At 45.0% G+C, this 23,573-nt stretch overlaps 1 protein-coding gene across 1 annotated transcript in view; it reads right to left on the bottom strand.

The window, feature by feature from the left end:
• Nucleotides 1-23,573, bottom strand: part of CHST3 (carbohydrate sulfotransferase 3) — a 176,661-nt gene that overhangs the window by 43,485 nt on the left and 109,603 nt on the right. The window contains exon 2 of the mRNA XM_063961315.1: nucleotides 521-575. The gene's annotated coding sequence lies outside the window, so the exon portion shown is untranslated. The remainder of the gene's footprint in view (nucleotides 1-520; nucleotides 576-23,573) is intronic.

Below are 23,573 nucleotides of genomic sequence, written 5' to 3'. Positions count from 1 at the left end.
TCAGGACTTACTCAGCCGCTGCAATGATCCTGGACGGAGCTGATGTGAGGAACCCTCTCTGGAAACGGCCGGGCCTGTGTTTTCCTGGACACTCCATGAAAACGGTGAGTTGCTGCCCACGAACGCCTTCTTCCTGTCAGTCTTCTTGCGATCGCTTTTTCGTAGAATCCGTCACTGTTCGGCGACCCCCGTCGCCAGCCTGCGACGCACCTGCGCATTGCAGACCGAACGCATGCGCTGTTCAGACCCGATCACACGGCTGCAAAAAAAGGCAGTGTGCGATCGGGTCTGAATGACCCCCTTAATGCTGAGTCTATGGTTTACCTCACGTTACCTGTAGGTTTACCAAGCTGGGAAAATGCAGAGTAACTGAATAGCGCTGGGCGTTAAACTCAAGAGTTTTACCCAGATGTTGAACACCGCGGATAATAAAATCTGCCCCAAAGTGTTTATGGGTTAGAAACAACAAATGTACAAAGCAGAATAGTCCACACTAAATGGAGTGGTAAAATGTACGTACCTGGTTCTTGGGCTGTTACATCTCTTGTGTGCTCTTTAGTGTGGATAACAGGCACCTGTGTAGTGTAAAAGAGAGGATGTGATCAGAGCTGCTGTATGTGTTATATCCAACGCCTGTCTGCTCAGCAGCAAGTCCTGCAGAGGCTAAGCTAAACCATAAAGCCACCACCAAACTAGTCACTGAAAGTCTGCTTCCTGTGCTAGCACTGCTGTACACCTTGTTCTTATGAGCATGACACATACGACCCACAGTATCTGAATGTCTGTTGTGTTTTTGTGGTTAAGCAAAACTCAGTTACTCTATGACAGCTTCATGTTGTCCTTTTTGTAGCACTTATTGGAGTAGATGTGAATATTTCAGCTATGAATTGGATGATGTTTCCATCATACAACCAGTATGTTTTTAGAAACATTACTTCTGATTGGCTATCGTGGGTACACTGCGTTTGTTTACAGAGTATTACTAATGAGGGGGAAAAAATCTTACATAGAACGGTTTCTCCAATGTTCCCCATTTCATTTACAATTCCCTGTCACTGACAGCAATGCACAAAGACATTATATCCCTTAGCAAGCGTATAAAAGTGGCCTTTCATAATGCCAGTATTGCATAATATTAACCATATTAAATATTTAGCTTTACCACTACAATAAAAGCATACTGGGGGGGACAGCACAAATAATCTACACTTTCAAATATACTAGATTATGTTTCTGTTATTAGAAGGCACTACTAAAGAATATCTCAGCCTGCTATCTGCATCACTTTCCATCATGCTTGCCTACCCTTGGCACCTTGATGTATTTGTTCAGCAATTTTAGATTGAGGATGGGACGATGAGACCCACTGGGTTTCTGAACCAAAAAGAGCATAGAATAGAACCCTTGTTCTATTTTGCCTGTCCCTGTGTCTCCTGTTATGACATGGGGACAGAAATAATCGTGCCTGATTTCAGTAAGGAGTGAATGACTTTCTTCAGCGCCTCGGCCTTGCTGAGGTCTGCTGGTGGACTGGTAGGAAAATATTGTCTGGGAGGACGTTTCAGGAATGAGAGAGCGTACTGTGAGAGACCACGTCTTGAACCCAGGAATCCGTTGCGATTTAACACCACACATGGGCAAACTGAAGAAATCGTCCGCCAGGAGGAGGCTCACCCCGTCGGGCTGATGGTTTATCCTCTGGTTTGGTAGTTGGGCGTCTAGCAGCCCAGGCATGTTTGGGTTTGGACTTAGAAGCCTTTAGGGGTGAGACTGTATGGAGAAGGTCTAACCTCTGGTTTTACTGGCCAGGAATACGTATGGCAGTGAAAAGGTACTGTTTAACATTTTGGCATACTTGATGACCTTGATGACTTCCATTAAAATAGAGGATTGGGAGACGCCCATTAAGTCCTCTTGGACACCACATCTGTGGTAAGAGGTGGTAAGAATGGTGAGATGGAACAGGGACAGGATGTTCCTTATTCCTGGGCATACTGCTCATAAAGAGTATGATATAGTCTCGTTCCCTGGAGTGAGAGGAAGACAATGGTACTACTATATAGACCCAAAGCTTGGCGGGCAGAAAATGAAATGGGAATTTGGAAATATGTTTCCACTAGATGAAAAAAATATATCAGGAGTCATAGGTAGAAAAATACTTTCTCCTGTAAGTGTGTGCTCCCTGCATTGTCTGCTTTACCAAGGTTGGTGAAACTAAGGGGAGGGATATGTGACAAATAGGGTAGTGTCCCAGTCTCTTGTGAGAGCCTTTAATGCCTACTCTGGGAGTTTGCAGTCTTATGGTGAAGACAGGGTTAACATCTCCACATGGCCTACACAGCATACACACACATACCTCCCAACATGACCCTTTCCAGGAAGGACAAAATGCTCTGTTCCTGGACTTCCCTCTTAATCTGATTGCCATCACCTGTAGTGAAACACCTTTCTGATCCATAAACTAGTTCAACACAGGTGATGGGAATCATAAATTAAGAGGGAAGTCCAAGAACAGAGCATTTATTTCCTCCTGAAAAGGGTCATGTTGGGAGGTATGCACACAGCACCCAGGTGCTTCACATGTGTGTGACTAATTAGAGGGTAGTTCTTGGGCAAGAGGCTTAAAGACTGCTTGGTGTTTGGATCAGGGTGACCGATGCAGGGCAAGCAGGCTGGTCAATAGGCAGGTGATCAAGGTATAGCCAGTGACAGGGTTGCAGGAACAAGTTTGCTGATGTGACTGCTGGAACCACAATTGATGGGTGTTTGTGCAAGCCTAACACTTTGGTGAATAAACTACAACATACTTGCCTACCTGACCCTCTCCATGAGGGAGAAAATGCTCTGTACCTGGACTTTCCTGGTAATGCATGATTGCCATCACCTGTGGTGAGCTAGTTAATAGATAAGAAAGGTATTTCACCACAGGTGATGGCAATCATACATTACCAGGAAAGTCCAGGAACAGAGCATTTTCTCCCTCTTGGAGAGGGTCAGATAGGCAAGTATGAACTACAACCCAGTTGTTCAGCAAAAACCTGTGTGGACATTCAGTTAATGCCATATCTGCCACATGGGTGTGGGTCATAGGATCGACCACACTTAGGTCAACAGTGTCTAGGTCGACCACTAATGGTCGATACCCAAAATAGGTTGACACAAGCATTAGATCGACAAGAGCAAGGTTGACGTGACAAAAGGGTTTGTTGTTTTCTTCATGGAGTGACCGGGAACCACAATTAGTGCACTCGCTTCACTCACCATGCTTTGGGCAGGGTGCCTCGCTGCGCTCGGCACAGGTTACCGTTCCCAGTTGTAGTCCATGTGGATCGTAAAGTATGAAAAAGTTTTAAAAAAAGTTTTAAAAAATTACAAAAATTGTGAAAAACTCATGTTGACCTTTTATCATGTCGCCCTAGTACATGTCGACCTCGTGACCATGTCGACCTAGAAACCCTGTCGACCTAATGCATGTCAACCAATAGTGGTCGACCTAATAAACTGTCGACCTAGGCGTGGTGGACCTAGAGACTGGATACCGTGCTACACAGGAGTTTCAGTGATTGGACAATTGTGGGTTAAAGACCTTGGCTGGAGACAATCTGTGCTGTTACACTTCCTGCTTTAGAAAAGAAGGCAATTATATATAAGGAAGCAGTCTCACTGACTTTCCTATAAGTGAATGAACAAACAGTTAAAGGTCTCCCTGTCAGTGATTATTAGTTATAGTATTGCTATTACCTGATGTAGTTGGGATTTCTGGCAGTGGCAGATCCGGTAACTCCAGTAATGCCCCCTACACATTCGGCGATATGCCGCCAAGCTGCCCGACGACGTATACGGCCGACGGGGCGACCCGGCGGCAGGAGGGAGGTGACAGGGGGAGTGATGTTTCTTCACTTCCCCCGTCCCCCCGTTCCATAGCAGTGCATGCTAATATGGACAATCTCGTCCATTTTGGCCTGCATGCATAAGCGACTGGGCACCAACGATGAACAAGCGCGTGGGCGCGCATCATTCATCGTTGTTGCCTACACAAAGGCCCTCATTCCGAGTTGTTTGCTCGTTGCCGAGTTTCGCTATATTGCGATTAGTCGCTTACTGCGCATGCGCAAGATTCACAGAGCGCATGCGCTTAGTTATTTTACTCAAAAGTTAGGTATTTTACTCACGGCATAACGAGGATTTTTCATCGTTCTGTTGATCGGAGTGTGATTGACAGGAAGTGGGTGTTTCTGGGCGGAAACTGGCCGTTTTATGGGAGTGTGCGAAAAAACGCTGGCATTTCTGGGAAAAACGCGGGAGTGTCTGAAGAAACGGGGGAGTGTCTGGGCGAACGCTGGGTGTGTTTGTGACGTCAAACCAGGAACGAAACTGACTGAACTGATCGCAATGGCTGAGTAAGTCTGGAGCTACTCAGAAACTGCTAAGAATTTTCTATTCGCAAATCTGCTAATCTTTCGTTCGCAATTCTGCTATGCTAAGATACACTCCCAGAGGGCGGCGGCTTAGCGTGTGCAATGCTGCTAAAAGCAGCTAGCGAGCGAACAACTCGGAATGAGGGCCAATAAAGGATATGAATGAGTCCTCGTTCATTAATGAACGAGAACGTTCATATCGTTTAGTATCGTTTAGTAAAATCCATTAGTGTGTAGGGCCCTTTATTGCCTTTCTTGTTGCAGATAGGGACTGTTGCTGGGATGCGGTTTATGGTCTGCTTAATGCATTTGTTTTAATTTGAACTAACTTTAAGATTGTTTACTCACTGAGAGCATTTTAAGTTCTAAATGAAGCACTGTTTAAAGGATTAGGGTTTAATATGGCTTACCAGAAAATATTTGTTTTCCTAACCATTGCCTTATTTATTCTTAACAATTTAATTGCCAGCTGGGAAGATAGTTGTGATTTAACCTTTGGATATCTTCTGTGTTTCTGTTACTACACATATTGCACTGAGAGGAAGACACACAACAGGGCCATTCAGAAGTGGATGCATTTGCCCTCGGAATGTATGTAGGATAAGACATGGGTAAAAAAAAATAAGATTTTAAACCTACCGGTAAATCTTTTTCTCCTAGTCCGTAGAGGATGCTGAGGACCCCGTAAGGACCATGGGGTATAGACGGGCTCCGCACGAGACATGGGCACTATAAAGAACTTTTAGTATGGGTGTGCACTGGCTCCTCCCTCTATGCCCCTCCTCCAGACCTCAGTTAGAGAACTGTGCCCAGAGGAGATGGACAATATGAGGAAAGGATTTTGTTAATCTAAGAGCAAGATTCATACCAGCCCACACCAATCATACCATATAACCTGGAATATACGCAACCAGTTAACAGTATGAACAAAAAACAGTATCAGTCAAAGACCGATTCCCACTGTAACATAACCCTTATGTAAGCAACAACTATATACAAGTCTTGCAGATTTAATCCGCACTGGGACTCTTCGGACTAGGAGAAAAAGATTTACCGGTAGGTTTAAAATCTTATTTTCTCTTACGTCCTAGAGGATACTGGGGACTCCGTAAGGACCATGGGGTTTATACCAAAGCTCCCAACCGGGCGGGAGAGTGCGGATTACTCTGCAGCACCGACTGAGCAAACGCAAGGTCCTCATCAGCCAGGGTATCAAACTTGTAGAATTTTGCAAAAGTGTTTGAACCCGACCAAGTAGCTGCTCGGCAAAGCTGTAATGCCGAGACGCCTCGGGCAGCCGCCCAAGAAGAACCCACCTTCCTAGTGGAATGGGCCTTTAACGTATTTTGGTAACGGCAATCCAGCCGTAGAATGAACCTGCTGAATCGAGTTACAGATCCAGCGATCAATAGTCTGCAAAGAAGCAGGAGCGCCAACCTTGTTGGCTGCATACAGGACAAACAGAACCTCTGTTTTCCTAACCCTAGCCGTCCTGGCTACATAAATTTTTAAGGCCCTGACTACATCCAGGGACTTGGAGTCCTCCAAGTCCCCCGTAGCCACAGGCACCACAATAGGTTGGTTCATGTGAAAAGACGAAACAACCTTAGGTAAAAATTGAGGACGAGTCCTCCATTCTGCTCTTATCACCTGGAAAATCAGATAGGGGCTCTTGTGAGACAAAGCCGCCAATTCGGACACCTGCCTTGCAGATGCCAAGGCCAATAACATGACCACTTTCCAAGTGAGAAATTTAAATTCAATGGTGCCACCGGGGGCACAAAAGGAGGCTGGATGTGTAGAACTCCCCTTAAAAAGGTTTGGACTTCTGGGAGAGAAGCCAATTCCTTCTGGAAGAATATAGACAGGGCCGAAATCTGTACCTTAATGGAGCCTAACTTTAGGCCCATATCCACTCCTGTCTGTAGAAAGTGGAGAAAACGGCCCAAGTGGAAACCTTCCGTAGGAGCATTCTTGACTTCACACCAAGATACAAACTTTCTCCAGATAATGTTTCGCCATCACTTCCTTCCTAGCCTTTATCAGAGTAGGGATGACTTCTTCCGGAATACCCTTCTCCGCTAGGATTCGGTGTTCAACCGCCATGCCGTCAAAACGTAACCGCGGTAAGTCTTGGAACACGCAGGGCCCCTGCTGCAACAGGTCTTCTCTGAGAGGAAGAGGCCACGGATCTTCTGTGGGCATCCCCTGAAGATCTAAATACCAGGCCCTTCGAGGCCAATCTGGAACAATGAGTATTGTCAGTATTCTTTTCCGTCTAATGATTCCCAATATTTTTGAGATAAGAGGAAGAGGAGGAAACACATAGACCGACTGAAACACCCATGGAGTCACCAGGGCGTCCACCGCTACTGCCTGAGGGTCCCTTGACCTGGCGCAATACCTCCAGCTTCTTGTTGAGGCGTGATGCCATCATGTCTATTTGAGGAAGCTCCCAACGACTTGTTATCTCTGCAAAGACTTCTTGATGAAGTCCCCACTCTCCTCGATGGAGATCGTGTCTGCTGAGGAAGACTGCTTCCCAATTGTCCACTCCAGGAATGAATATCGCTGACAGAGCGCTTATGTGATTTTCTGCCCACCGCAGAATCCTGGTGGCTTCCGCCATTGCCACTCTGCTCTTTGTACCGCCTTGGCGGTTTACATGAGTCACTGCTGTGACGTTGTCTGATTGAATCAGAACCGGTAGGTTGCGAAGAAGATTCTCCGCTTGTCGTAGGCCGTTGTAAACGGCCCTTAATTCCAGTATGTAGATGTGTAGGCAAGCCTCCTGGCTTGACCACCGTCCCTGAAAACTCCTTCCTTGTGTGACTGCTCCCCATCCTCGGAGGCTCGCGTCCGTGGTCACCAGGACCCAGTCCTGAATGCCGAACCTGCGACCTTCTAGAAGATGAGCACTCTGCAGCCACCACAGGAGAGACACCCTGGCCCTGGGGGACAGGGATATCTTCTGATGTATTGGAAGGTGAGACCCGGACCACTTGTCCAGAAGGTCCCACTGAAAAGTCCTCACCTGAAACCTGCCGAAGGGGATGGCCTCGTAGGTCGCCACCATTTTCTCCAGTACTCGAGAGCATTGATGGACTGACACTCTTTTTTGTTTTAACAGGTCTCTGACCCTGTTTTGGAGTTCCTGGGCTTTTTCCACTGGGAGAAAAACCCTCTTCTGTTCTGTGTCCAGAATCATGCATAAGAAAGACAGCCGAGTTGTTGAAACCAACTGTGACTTTGGTAGATTTAGAATCCAGCCATGTTGCTGCAGCACTCTCAGGGAGAACGACACGCTTTTCTGCAACTGTTCCTTTGATCTCGCTTTTATCAGGAGATAATTGTGACTCCTTGCCTGCGCAGGAGTACCATCACTTCAGCCATTACCTTGGTGAAAACCCTTGGGGCCGTGGAAAGCCCAAACGGCAACATATGAAATTCGAAATGACAGGCCTGTACAGCGAATCTCAGGTACGCTTGATGAGGAGGATAAATGGGGACATGAAGGTATGTATCCTTTATGTCTAGTGACACCATAAAATCCCCCCTTCCAGGCTGTAGATCACTGCCCTGAGCGATCCCATCTTGTACTTGAACCTTTTTAAGTACAGGTTCAGGGATTTTAAGTTGAGAATGGGTCTGACCGAGCCATCCGGTTTCGGTTGTCCCAAATAGGGTTGAATAGTACCCTTTTCCCTGTTGCATTAAGGGAACCCTGATAATCACTTGCTGTAGACACAGCTTTCAAATTGCAGCCCACACTATCTCCCTCTCTGGGGGATACGTTGGTAAAGCCGATCTGAAGAATCGGCGGGGAGGCACGTCTTTGAATTCCAGCTTGTAACCTTGGGACACAATTTCCATCGCCCAAGGATCCACATCCGACTGAACCCAGACGTGGCTGAAGAGTCGAAGACGTGCCCCCACTGGAGCGGACTCCCTCAGTGGAGCCCCAGCGTCATGCGGTGGATTTAGTAGAAGCCGGGGAGGACTTCTGTTCCTGGGAACTGGCCGTAGCAGGCATTCTTTTTCCCTCTACCCTTTTCTCTGGCGAGGAAAGAAGAGCCCCGACCTCTTCCGGACTTATGCGACCGAGAGGACTGCATCTGATACTGCGGCGTTTTCTTTTGCTGTGGGGGAACATAAGGCAAAAAAGGCAGATTTACCCGCGGTAGCTGTTGAAACCAGGTCCGCGAGACCTTCCCCAATTAAAAGCTCACCCTTGTAAGGCAAAATTTCCTTATGCCTCTTTGAGTCGGCAACACCCGTCCATTGGCAGGTCCACAACATATATAAGACTGCGTCTTTGATGTGACCTAAGGTCAATAAAACGGTATCCCTATCTAGGGTATCAATATCAGCTGACAAGGTATCTGTCCAATCTGCTACCGCGCTACAAACCCAAGCCGATGCTATTGCCGGTCTGAGCAAAGCCCCCGTATGTGTATAAATTGATTTTAAGGTAGTTTCATGCCTGCGATCCACAGGACCTTTTAGTGTCGCCGTGTCCGGGGACGGTAAGGCCACCTTTTTGGACAAGCGTGTTATCTTTACCTTAAACCTGTGTACCCTCGTGTCAGGGACAGAGGAGTCATCTGTGATATGCAAAACATCTTTTATTGCAATTATCAAATAATGAATACTTTTTGCCAACCTTGGGTGTAACCTTGCATCATCATAGTCGACACTGGAGTCAGAATCCGTGTCGGTATCAGTGTCTACTATTTGGGACAGGGGACGTTTTTGAGACCCTGAAGGGCCCTGTGACACAGTCAAATTCTTGGACTCTGCTTTGTCCAATCTCTTATGTAATAAATTTACATTTGCATTTAAAACATTCCACATGTCCAACCAATCAGGTGTCGGCGTTGCCGACGGAGACACCACAATCATCCGCTCCACCTCCTCCTTAGATGAGCCTTCCGCTTCAGACATGCCGACACACACGTACCGACACAACCCCACACACACAGGGATATTTATATGGAGACAGATCCCCAATAAGGCCCTTTGGAGAGACAGAGAGAGAGTATGCCAGCACACACCCAGCGCCACTGACACCAGAAATAGAATTCCCAGATAAAACAGCGCTTTTATATAAATATATATATATAATCACATTATATACACTCACTGCTGCTAATAAGTGCCCCCCCCCCACCCCTCTGTTTTGCCCTGTGTCTTCAGCAGGGGAGAGTTCGGGGAGCCAGCTCCATGCTGTGGAGAAAATGGCACTTTCCGTGCTGAGGGACCAAGCTCCGCCCCCTCACCGGAAGGCTTCGGTCCTGCTCATTTTTACAATACTGGCGGGGGTTATGATATTTAGTGCCTCTGTAACCTATATATGTATGTTTGCCAGCCCTAGAGGTTTATTGCTGCCCAGGGGGCCCCCCTTGCGCCCTGCACCCATCAGTGCTTTGTGTGTTGTGTGTGGGAGCAATGGCGCGCAGCGGTCAGTGAAAATCTGAAGTCTTCATGCCGCCTTGAAGTCTTCTTTTCTTCTTATACTGACCCGGCTTCTATCTTCCGGCTCTGCGAGGAGGACGGCGGCGTGGCTCTGGGACGAACGGAGGGGTGAGACCTGCGTTCCGACTCCCTCTGGAGCTAATGGTGTCCAGTAGCCTAAGAAGCAGAGCCTATCACTTAAGTAGGTCTGCTTCTCTCTCCTCAGTCCCACGATGCAGGGAGTCTGTTGCCAGCAGTGCTCCCTGAAAATAAAAAACCTAACAAATTCTTTTTCAGAGAAACTCAGGAGAGCTCCCCTGTAATGCACCCTATCTCCTTTGGGCACAAGATCTAACTGAGGTCTGGAGGAGGGGCATAGAGGGAGGAGCCAGTGCACACCCATACTAAAAGTTCTTTATAGTGCCCATGTCTCCTGCGGAGCCCGTCTATACCCCATGGTCCTTACGGAGTCCCCAGCATCCTCTAGGACGTAAGAGAAAAAATACATATATGTTCTATCAAACGTATCTCAGAATGCATCCAGCTGAAAGACAGTAGCATTTACGCCAGACATGAGTCATCGACACAAGTGTTTAAACTTATGTCCCACCATAGCGTAGAGCTGAAATTAGGTGGGAATTCAATTGTTTGTTCGTCTGGCTGAATTCGCATGACACCTGCTGCGGTTGAGGGATCTTGCTCAACAGTGTTCGCTACCACATAGGATAGTGGGGACTTTTGAGCGAAAAGGGGGCATATTGACTGGGCGAAGGATGAGAATCAGACTGCTGTTACCGTCGTTGAAATGCTGCGGCAATGTCAATTCGACCCCCTTCATCCGCCAATTGAATTCCCCCCCTCCCCCCCCCCCCCCCTCCCGTAGTTTGGAAATGTTAGCATTAAATGCTAAAGTCACATTACCTCATTTGTAAACAATATTATAATGTAATGACATTTTATCATGCTTGTCATCTCTCTCGGAAGCTCAACTGACCGCCCCTGTCCTGCCTCTCCCTGGCATATGGGGATGCAGTCAACAATACACAGCGATAGTAAGGAAAGGCAGAACTTACACCAAAGAAAATGACACAGTTACCATCCATGTCTAATTTGCACAGACCATTTATATTTTATAGCTTTATCACTGGAATATTTTCTTTTCCTGTTATAGTCTCTGGATATTGTCAATATTACTAATATTAGTAAGAGACAGAATTAATTTAGGATTTTCATGAATAACATGCTTTTACATAAGATTCCATGTAATACAGGTACAGTACAGGTGAGTACGGATCCTGACAGGATGCTGACGGTCAGAATACAGACAGCAGCATCCCAACACATTTTGGTAAGCACTGTAAAGGCCCATAAACACTGGGCGATTCTGAGCTGAGAGGTCACTTTTGGTATGTTGAGCTGCTTTTAGCTCAAAGCCGCCCAGTGTGTAATGTATGCCCAAACGATGAGCGGTGAGCGCTGATGCGCGCTCCCGCTTCTTCGCCAGCGGCCGCCGTTCATCTACTGGTATTACCAGTTGATGAACTGCGGGATGAGCGGCTTTCTATAGCATCCTGCTGTGGAAAGCTGCTCACCCCTGCAGACATCGCTGGGCAGCGGGGAAAAGCGATTGGTGTGTGTGCACTGAGCGCTTTTCAGCCCAGTGATGTCAGCGATCATCGCTATACATACACGCTGGGCAAAAATGCCTAGTGTGTATGTACCTTAACCCTTACCCTGCCTCTCCTGCAGCTTAACCCTAACCTTCCCTTCCTGCACCCTAACCCTATGTTTATGTATGCAGTGAACCCAATGATGAGTCAAACCCAAAATGAAGCTGAAGGGCTTTAGGTTTCCAGTCTGGTGCCTCATTCCATACACAGATATTCTATCTAACATAACTTTAAAACAGCAACAGTAACTTTATGCTGCCTTCTATGCACTGAAATACAGCATATAGCTGCAGATTCCCCTAGGCTGATTAATGCAGCGTCACCAAATCTCTTTACTTCTGATTACTCATTATACTGCTGAGACTAATGTAGTACTCATGTTATGTTGGAGAGGGGCCGAACATTAGTAAATAGACCCCACAGTATAGGAAAGATTCACCTGCTCAACAATAGCTCATCACTGAGAATAGACTTAAACAATGGGGTATATTTACTAAAATTCGTATTTTCCCGTTTGAGGTCAAAGTTCAATCACGAATGACATCGAAAGTGTAAAGTTGCAACTTTTTGAATTTAGTACGACTAATTTACTAAGCTGTCGTATTCTGCATTTTCGGATTTACCGATGTCGATGTCATTCGGTTTTTTTGGCAGTGTTTTACGTGAGTGACTTGTAAAACACTGCCGACTTTAATACAATGAATCTCGTCCGGATCTGAGAGATCCGTGCTGGGCTTCATTGTGCACCTTTTAAAAAAATTTAATCAGTGTTAAATTTAAAAAAAAAAATTGTGTGGGGTCCCCCCTCCTAAGCCAAACCAGCCTCGGGCTCTTTGAGCCGGTCCTGGTTGAAAAAATATAGGAAAAAAATTGTCAGGGGTTCCCCCATATTTAAGCAACCAGCACCGGGCTCTGCGCCTGGTCCTGGTTCCAAAAATACGGGGGACAAAAAGCGTAGGGGTCCCCCGTATTTCTGAAACCAGCACCGGGCTCCACTAGCCAGATACATAATGCCACAGCCGGGGGACACTTTTATCTAGGTCCCTGCGGCCCTGGCATTACATAACCAACTAGTCACCCCTGGCCGGGGTACCCTGGAGGAGTGGGGGCCCCTTCAATCAAGGGGTCCCCCCCTTCCAGCCACCCAAGGACCAGGGGTGAAGCCCGAGGCTGTCCCCCCCATCCAAGGGCTGCGGATGGGTGGCTGATAGCCCTTTTGTCAAAAAATGAATATTGTTTTTAGTAGCAGTACTACAAGTCCCAGCAAGTATCCCCCGCAAGCTGGTACTTGGAGAACCACAAGTACCAGCATGCGGAGGAAAACCGGGCCCGCTGGTACCTGTAGTACTACTACTAAAAAAATACCCCAATAAAAACATAAGACACACACCTTGAAAGTAAAACTTTAATGCATACATCCACACCTCCATATACACATACTTACCTATGTTCACACGAGGGTCGGTCCTCTTCTCCATGTAGAATCCATGGTGTACCTGTTGAAAAAATTATACTCACAAAATCCAGTGTAGATGGCTCCTCTTGTAATCCATTTGTAATCCAGGTACTTGGCAAAAAAACAAAACGGACACCCGACCTCGCACTGAAAGGGGCCCCATGTTTTTACATGGGACCCCTTTCCCCGAATGCCAGAAACCCCCTCTGACTTATGTCTAAGAGGGTTCCATCAGCCAATCAGGGAGCGCCACATTGTGGCACCCTCCTGATTGGCTGTGTGCTCCTGTACTGTATGACAGGCAGCACACGGCAGTGTTACAATGTAGCGCCTGTGCGCTCCATTGTAACCAATGGTGGGAACTTTGTGGTCAGTGGTTGACCGAAAGTAACCTCACCGCTGACCACAAAGTTCCCACCATTGGTTACAATGGAGCGCATAGGCGCTACATTGTAACACTGCCGTGTGCTGCCTGTCATACAGTACAGGAGCACACAGCCAATCAGGAGGGTGCCACAACGTGGCGCTCCCTGATTGGCTGATGGAACCCTCTTAGACATAAGTCAGAGGGGGTTTCTGGCATTCGGGGAAAGGGGTCCTATGTGAAAACATGGGTCCCCTTTCAGTGCGAGGTCGGGTGTCCGTTTTGTTATTTTGCCAAGTACCTGGATTACAAATGGATTACAAGAGGAGCCATCTACACTGGATTTTGTGAGTATAATTTTTTCCACAGGTACACCATGGATTCTACATGGAGAAGAGGACCGACCCTCGTGTGAACATAGGTAAGTATGTGTATATGGAGGTGTGGATGTATGTATTAAAGTTTTACTTTCAAGGTGTGTGTCTTATGTTTTTATTGCGGTATTTTTTTAGTAGTAGTACTACAGGTACCAGCGGGCCCAGTTTTCCTCCGCATGCTGGTACTTGTGGTTCTCCAAGTACCAGCTTGCGGGGGTGGCTTGCTGGGACTTGTAGTACTGCTACTAAAAACAATATTCATTTTTTGACAAAAAGGCTATCAGCCTTCCATCCGCAGCCCTTGGATGGGGGGACAGCCTCGGGCTTCACCCCTGGTCCTTGGGTGGCTGGAGGGGGGGGGACCCCTTGATTGAAGGGGTCCCCACTCCTCCAGGGTACCCCGGCCAGGGGTGACTAGTTGGTTATGTAATGCCAGGGCCGCAGGGACCTAGATAAAAGTGTCTCCCGGCTGTGGCATTATGTATCTGGCTAGTGGAGCCCGGTGCTGGTTTCAGAAATACGGGGGACCCCTACGCTTTTTGTCCCCCGTATTTTTGGAACCAGGACCAGGCGCAGAGCCCGGTGCTGGTTGTTTAAATATGGGGGAACCCCTATCATTTCCCCCCCCATATTTTTTCAACCAGGGCCGGCTCAAAGAGCCCGAGGCTGGTTTTGCTTAGGAGGGGGGACCCCACGCATTTTTTTTTTTAAAAATAACACTTTCCCATCCCCTTCCCACTGATAAACATGCACAGATCTCATGGATCCGTGCATGCCTATCCAAACACGGTAAAAAAAAGCAGGTCTGTTTTTTTTTAGCACTTTTTCACGAATTGTATTTCAGCACGGCAGTGTTTGGCTATTGTCGGCAGTGTTTGTGATTTGCACTTTTTAGTAAATTCCCGATTTCTACCAAATTGCAGGCGTATTTGACCGATGGTGTATTGATTCGTAATTTTTTCCTAGGACTTCCAAAATATTACGAGTGCCCTCATCACTGCCGAGATTTTTGCTTAGTAAATTCCCGAGATGACACTTTGAAGAAAAAACGTCATCTCGGTCAAAATCGGGACCTTAGTAAATATACCCCAATGTTGGGTACAAAAGACGTAGCTACCATAGGTGCAGGGAGTGCAGCTGCTGTAAGATCCAGAGCTGAGAGGGGCCCATCTTCCCTGTCACAGTTACATGTGTTATATACATTTTAACCATTGGGTGGTACATAGGGGCCCTTACAAACTCGTGCCTTGGGGCCCACAATATATCTAGTTATGTCGCTGGAGCTGATCATTGGAATGCAGTATAAAATTCATTGGAGGCACTATAGTGTGGCATAATATGAACTGGGGACATTATGTCATAATGTGAATTGGGGGTACTGTGTTCTATAATGCGTATAGGTAACTCTACAATGTGACATAATGTGAACCAGAGCACTACTATGTTTCATAAAATAAAGTAGGGCATAACATTATCTAAGGCGGTATCTGTTTGGATGGTCGACCATGTTAAGATCGACAGTCATTAGGTCGACCACTATTGGTCGACATTGACATGGATGACATGGACATATTGATGACATGTGAAAATGGTCGACACCGGACAAGTCGACACATGAAAAGGTCGACATGGCTTTTTAAAAAAAATGTATATTCTTAACTTTTTCATCCATGTGGACTACGATTGGGAATGGTAACCAGTGCCGAGCGCAGTGAGGAACCTTGCCCGCAGCCGCGAGCCATGCAAGTGGACACGGTACACTAACTGGGGTTCCTGGTCATGTTACGGAAAAAATGACACCAAAAAACAGTAAAAAAAATATATCCATGTTGACCATTTTATGTGTCGACCTGCCCCGGGTCGGCAATTTCGATGTGTCGACTATTAGTTCATATCGACCATGTCTATGTCGACCAATAGTGGTCGACCTAATGAATGTCGACCTTAACATGGTCGACCATTCATACCAGAGCCATCTAGGGCATAACGTTATCTAATGCACTAATATGGTGCAGAAAATGAACTAGGGCACTATTATGGGGCATACAATGAACAACTGCTGCAACTGGGGACATGGGCCATATTCTGAGCAGGGTATTATCACTGTACTGCTCATGTTCAGATTAGTTTTCTGCAGGCGTTCCAGAAACTTCCCAGATTCCATAAACATAATGGTAGGTTAATTGGCTACTGACGAAGCTGGCCCATATTGTGCCTCTGAGCGGAAGAGAATTCAGATTGTAAATGAATCCAATATGTCATTGGGAGTGGTTATTTGAAATGTTTATTTCACTAAAAAAGAATTCAACCCTATTTTGTCCTTAGCGAGTTGAAAAGATAAAAATGTGATGTAAGAGTATTATCACAAGACACTCGTTTAGGACATGTACAGCATCTAGTTTAAAAAGAACAAACAGACTTGTTTTAAGTGATAGTTCTAGGAATATCATTATAGGAGGTCTAATGTACAGTACATGTATTATATAAATGGTCATTTTGCATATATTATATATATCTTAATATGATAGAGGATAACTCAGCTTTAACTAAAACTAGCGTTTGCCCACGGCTTTTCTCGAGTGAATGTCTGTTATTACTCAGTGGAACTAATTTTACAAAGACAGTAGTGCCAACTAACATTGTGATATATATTTTATATTGTACACATTGATCCCCAAATTTCTGTGTAAACAATATTTGCACTTTTTCCTTAAGGAAACTCATGAGCAAGTCACGTAACGCTGCCCATGGGAGAAGCAGCTGGTCCTGAGATCTACGCCTGCAGCCATGAGAGTTTTTTGAATTATGCAATATATGTATATATTGTATATAAGGAATACAGTCAGGATCCCAGCAGTCAAAATGCTGATGCCGGAATGCTGTCATGATTTGGAATGCCGGCGCCGGCATCCCAACAAGGTACACATAACCGGCGCTTAGATTCTAACCGCCAGAATCCCAAACGATCTTCTGGATAGGTAGGCATTAGGTATAGCCTGCAGGGGGAGGGTTAGGCTGAGCGCAGGGGGAGTTATGTTTAGGCTGCGTGGAGGGGGGGGTAGGTTTAGGCACCCCCAAGGAAGGTTAGGGTTAAGCTGCTGGGAAAGGAGGATTAGGTTTTGGCTACGGAGGGTTAGGGGGCCATTGGGGAAAGGTAAGTATCCTAAAGGTAAGGATTCCAAACATCAAGATGGCGCAGTCGGTATTCTGACCACCGGCATCCCGACCACCAACATTTTATACCCAACGCATATATACAGTGTATTTATATACATATAGTAATTTTAGACCTGTGGAATAAGCACACTGCATGCGACGAGCCAAGCATCTGTTTTTTTCCTTTATTGCTCCTCTCCCTGATTTCACATTGAGATCGTACATACCTCAGTTTCTTTCTAGGTCACCAAGCTATACAATAGTGAAAATGTGATCCAAATCCATCCAGTAGTTTTTGTGTAAGGCCGGAATGGACAGACAGACAAAAATATTGATTTATTTTTTTCCGTCTCGTTCATAAACAGTCCCTAGAAGTATATTTCTAAAAAAACTGCTATGTACAGACACAACCTTATAGTGTTATTATATGTATAGATGTAGTAATCAATCCTGCAAAGGTTAGGATGGTTTTGTTCATGGTTGGAATGGTCCACAGGGGTACAGACAAGGGCGTAGCAACCATAGGTGCAGGGACTGCAGCTGCTATGAGGCCCAGAGTTGAGAGGGGCCCACTTCCCTGTCACAGTTACATGTGTTATATACAAAGGCGTAGCTACAGTAGGTGCAGGTAGTGCAGATGCTATGGGGCCCAGAGTTGAGAGGGGCCCATCTTCCATGCCAAAGTAAACATTTTTATATACCTTCTTCACATAGGGGCGCTTACAAACTTTTGTCATTGGGCCTGCAACTGGAGGGCATTATAATGTTACATAACATGAACTGGGGCACTGTAATGTGGCACAATATGAAATGGAGGCACTATAGTCTGACATATTATGAACTGGGGACACTGTATGTCCTAAATTTAATTTGGGGCACTGTGTGGCATGATGTGTACTGGCAGCCCTAAAATGTGACATACAGTAATGTGAACTAATGCACTATTAAGTTTGATAAAATAAACTAGGGCACTATTATGGGGTATAAAATGAACAGCTACTGCAGAGCGGTGTCTCGATGCATTGAGACAGGGACCCCTTTAAAATGTTGCTATGGGGCCCCCAAATTTCTGGCTTCGCTCCTGGGTATAGAGGATACCTAGGTGGGCTCCACTGCTTGAGGGCCCACACCCTCCCCAAGGGTTTAGGTTTATACTGCACAGGGCTATGGTGTCGTCACTACAGTGCATTGCTGTTATTAGTCTGCTACATTATCATGCATGCAGTAGCATTATTTACTATATATATATATATATTATATATATATATATATAAATATATATACATATATTTATAAAGGGGCCCTAATCATACAATTTCTAATTGTTAGCCAAGCCTCTGTGGTGCATAGCTACAACACTAATTATGGGCCCATATCACTACATTCCCCCAGTGGAGCCTTCAAGTCCCAGTCTGAGGGCCATTTTACACACGCCGGTTTTCACCAGGCAGCAAAAAGCTGCCCAGTTTTTGCCCGTGATTCAGATCCTTTTACGTGGAACGGCTTTGTGCCACATTGAAGGATCTGGGCATGCGCAGCAGCATCAGCCACATACCCTCCAACATTTTACACATGAAAAACGGAACAAATTAGAAAAGGGGCGTGGCCACTGGTAAAGGGGGCGTGGTCATGTCCTCTTTCCTATACTTTCAGTGTTAATTTGGAGAGTCGAAAATTGGTACAAAGCCCTTTTGGCAGGTACAGACCATAAAAAAAGGTATAGTTGGAGGGTATGCAGCCACGCTTTTTGCCGCCTGGTGAAAACCGGCGTGTGTGAAATGGCCCTGACACTGGTTATGTTTAATAAAACGGACCACATGTTGCAGGTCTATATGCTACGAGGTGCTTAAGGGTATATTTGCAGGATTTATACTGAAATACCTGTTTTGGGGCTATCTGCAAATACTAAGGATCCCCTGTATCTATGTAAAGGGGACTGCAGTAGATATTGCAGATATGCGCAGTCTGATGAACAAGCATGTGCAGCAGTGCCGTCGGGTCCCAAACTTTGAGGTAAAGGGTTTGCATTAGTGATCACATAACAGGACTGGCTCATGTTGGAGCCCCATCCTCGCATGTGTTTCATGTTAAATCTCCACAAACCTTATTTTATTATTGCTGCATAATAAGTATGCCCATTCGGCACTTGCAGTTACCTCTTGATGGACTACCTGTAACTTAGAATCCAAACAAGGTACATTGTTATTTATATTACAACCCTTTTTGAAAGCAACTGAGAATGTATTAGTAAAGGTTTTAATAAAGGAGGAGCTAAATACAGAGTGATTCAAAAGTCGCAGTACACCCTTTAGTTTCAAAAACTGTGCAGGAAATGGGAAAACTGAATACTCCAGTGAGGTATGGGTGAGGTGGGCTATCTTTTAGGGGTATGTACCGAACATGGGCGCCATCTTGAAATCGGCCATCTTGAATCTAAGTCATTTTTTCAAATGGAAAGGGGGTCATGTAAGATGTCAATCTGGTGAAAAGTTTATTGCTGTAAACAGATTTGAAATAGCAGTTATGGTTCAAAAGTTACAACACTTTTTTTGTTGGAATTACAGGCTGAACTGCTCTCCATAAAGGACAGTCATTTAATGTGTTCAACATGTTGTCCCTCTTGGTCAACACAAATTTGGTAACAGGTACTGGAGTGACCAGAATCCACGCTGGATGGAACCTTCCAAGGTTGTTGGTAACGTAATGGTTACGGTGTGGGATATGGGGTACTCGTGTAATTGGACCCATTTTTATTGACCAGAACCTAAATGCACAATGCTACCTCGAAATGCTGCAAGAAGTGGTGTTCCCCTCAGTTCTGAATGAAGATGGCAGCTTTCCCTGTTACTTTCAAAAGGATGGGGCTCCACCACACTACGGAGCAGTTGTTCGTCAGTGGTTTGATGGTCAATTTCCTGGTCATAGGATTGGCCGACGAGGTTTTGTGAAATGGCCACCCAGCTCACCTTACCTCACACCACTTGACTTTTATCTGTGGAGTCATTTAAAGCAACTCGTGTATCCACAGAAAATAAGAAACAAACATCATCTCCAGCAACGCACTGAAGAAGCATGTGCCAGCATTTCTTCTAAAATCCTTCTGCGAGTGCTGAACGATTGTGTTGACCAAGAGGGACAACATGTTGAACACATTAAATGTCTGTCCTTTATGGAGAACAGTGGGCAGGTAATTCCAACAAAAACAGTGTTGTAACTTTTGAACCATAACTGCTATTTCAAATCTGTTTGCAAATCAGTTACACAACCCCCTTTCCATTTGGAAAAAAAAATTAGATTCAAGTTGGCTGATTTCAAGATGGCGCCCATGTTCTGTACATACCCTAAAAGATAGCCCACCTCACCCATACCTTACTGGAGTATTTAGTTTTGCCATTTCCTACACAGTTTTTGAAACAAAAGGGTGTACTGTGACTTTTGAATCACCCTGTGTATACACCTGTCTGGCAGGCAGCATATACTCTATTTCTGTAATTGAATTTAGCTTTTCAGGGCAACTTATCTCTTAAAGTATGGTTTTTATACCAACTAAGCAATACCTTTGCAGCTAGTATAAATATTTTTTTTACTTTAAAACATTTATGCCATATTTGTGAAGGATTCCATTGCCTCATTTGTATTTTATAGTGTATTCCTAGCTGTACACGGAGTACAAAGTGGATTTTTACCTGTATGCTTCAACTGCGATCCAAGCTGTTCTGTTTTAGAGCAGGATGCATGAAAACGGCTACTATGAGGTCTTTGATGTACTTTCATGGCCACTAACAACAGTGTAGTGACAGGCACTTATGATACAGTACGTGTTATGGGCAGCACACTCTGCAGTGTTCAAGAGAGATAACTAGTACTGCACAAATACTAGTGCCTGAAATATATACATAGTGACTCAGCAGCATTCAGACCAAATATATTATGCATCTATTTACTGTGGTTATGAAACTAAAGACGTTTGGGCAGGAGGGGTGGTCTTCAGTTTGCCGGCTGTCGGGATCCCGGCGCATAGTATACCGACAGCCGGCATACCGACACTTTTTCTCCCTCTTGGGGGTCCACAACCCCCCTGGAGGGAGAATAGATAGCATGGCGTGCGTAGCGCACCTCCGCGCCTGCAGCGCACCACCGCGCCTGCAGCGCGTAGCGCACCACCGCGCCTGCAGCGCGTAGCGCACCACCGCGCCTGCAGCGAGCCCGCAAGGGGCTCATTTGCGCTCGACATGCTGTCGGTATGCCGGCGGTCGGGATTCCGGCACCGGTATGCTGGTCGCCGAGATCCCGGCCGCCGGCATACCATACTACACCCGGGCAGGAGCATAGCTTCCTAATAAACTGCTCTGTCAGACCTCATCATCAGATGCTGTATGTACCTATACCACTAGCAGGGAAGACACTCTGCAGCTGAAAACATTGACATACTGTACTATATGTTAATTTATTTGTTTAGTTAATGTCAAAAATAAATCTATACATCGATTGTCCTGTATGACAAGGCAAGATGGGCATCTATAATGCCCTCTCTATTCACTTAAATGGCATTAAATTTTTCCTTTTATAAAACACCGGGTACAAGGATGGAAAATAAGAACTGCCTGTGTTTCGGTGGGATTGGGTTGAGTGTGATGAGAAAAAAACATCAGATGATTTAAAAAAACATAAATGAAACTACTTTTCTGCACATAGCCTATGCAAATCAGCATAAAGTTGCAGATATTATTTCTATATGTGTATTAGTATGTACAGTATATGTACTGTAAATATGAAATATATAAAAGACATTTCAACACCCAAGTTTACTTCAGAAGTACCGTAGCGGGACAGTTGTGTCTATTTTCCCTTTGTGGAAAGGACTAGGATGTGACAGCAGGAGAGGGCGGAAGTTCTGTTTTGCCCTTACTGCACATTCATGTTTGATCCAATCTCCATTTGTATTAGGGTATTTAGTTTTATCTATGCACCACTGAACCCTCGCAAGCTCACTTCGCTCGCCACAGATTACTATTCCAAATAGTTGGTGACGTAGACCCAGGAAATTATGGGTAAGGTCCTCTCCACAAAGGGAAACTAGACGCTACCCTAGCATTATAGCCATAGTTGCTGACATTCTGGATGCCTCCTCCCTGAGGACGCAGCCAGGTCGGCTCAGCAGGGAGCATGTCACGGCACTCAGCACTACTACAGGGGCACAGCCACACCTACTACATGGTGCATGCCCTTCAGCAGATGGCAGAAGAACGGGATGGGGTAAGTATGCATACTAGCTGTGACATCATGACATCACAAGTTTAGAAGGTGGGGTGCTGGAAGTTTGTGTTTGTGGCATATGCCTAGAGTAAACCAGGCACATGCACTATTACTGCCAACCATTAAACCTGTTAAAAGGTTGCAGTTTTGCATATAGTTTCAATTATGTTTGTTTTTTTTCAATTAACGCAAATTACGGTTATGATTTGGATTGTAATTGCACTAAACTCTTCAGCATCCTCACATACAGTACAGAGTAATCCACAGATCCAAATACTTTTGATTAAGCCACCACTTATATGGCAGCACCAACAATCTGTTCTAAGTTGTCATTTAATAAGGTATTATGTTTTTGGACTAATGCTGAAAACAGACACAGATATAAATATGAAGCATAAAAATCCCCAGAAAACAAGTACAGGTTGAGTCTCCCTTATCCAAAATGCTTGGGACCAGAAGTATTTTGGATATGGGATTTTTCCGTATTTTGGAATAATTGCATACCATAATGAGATATCATGGTGATGGGACCTAAATCTAAGCACAGAATGCATTTATGTTACATATACACCTTATACACACAGCCTGTAGGTCATTTTAGCCAATATTTTTTATAACTTTGTGCATTAAACAAAGTATGTCTACATTCACACAATTCATTTATGTTTCATATACACCTTATACACACAGCCTGAAAGTCATTTAATACAATATTTTTAATAACTTTGTGTATTAAACAAAGTTTGTGTACATTGAGCCATCAAAAAACAAAGGTTTCACTATCTCACTCTCACTCAAAAAAGTCCGTATTTCGGAATATTCCGTATTTCTGAATATTTGGATATGGGATACTCAACCTGTATAGTGGCTGTGGGTACGATATAACATGTACAGCCGAGATCCCTGACCAAGAAATGTGTCAGTGTTTGGCTACAGTCATTATTGCAGTCTTATAAGGCAATTAAATTTCAGTGAGGCCGTCTGGACGCGTGTGTTTGTCTAGCTGTTTAATAGTGCAAACATTTCGCTAGTCACAACTCAAACTTGATGTTAACACCCCATTAAGGTGAATGGAGGAGAATTCACACCTCTATTGTTGCTTTATCACAAAACATTTTTTTATTTGAATTACATGCACCAACAGATACTTACTGTTCTCCAGTTAATACTTATACGTTGAAATAAGCTTGTACATTACTGCCACATGAGGCTGTTACCCAAAATTCACTCAGACTTTTATTTAGTGATGATTATAAAAAAAGAATCTGCAGTAACAACCTAGCGGAGGGAAGTTACATGGAAGATTTGCTAACAAAATAAGGGAGCCTTGGTATACTATCATTAGAGTTATATATAATTTATATTTTCCAACTAGTGTATAACAGTTTCCCAAATTCCAGCATCACAGTCCAGGTTTTAATG

This window comes from Pseudophryne corroboree, chromosome 3, assembly GCF_028390025.1.
Source record: "Pseudophryne corroboree isolate aPseCor3 chromosome 3, aPseCor3.hap2, whole genome shotgun sequence".
Classification (NCBI taxonomy): domain Eukaryota; kingdom Metazoa; phylum Chordata; class Amphibia; order Anura; family Myobatrachidae; genus Pseudophryne; species Pseudophryne corroboree.
This window is presented reverse-complemented; position numbering and strand designations above follow the sequence as displayed.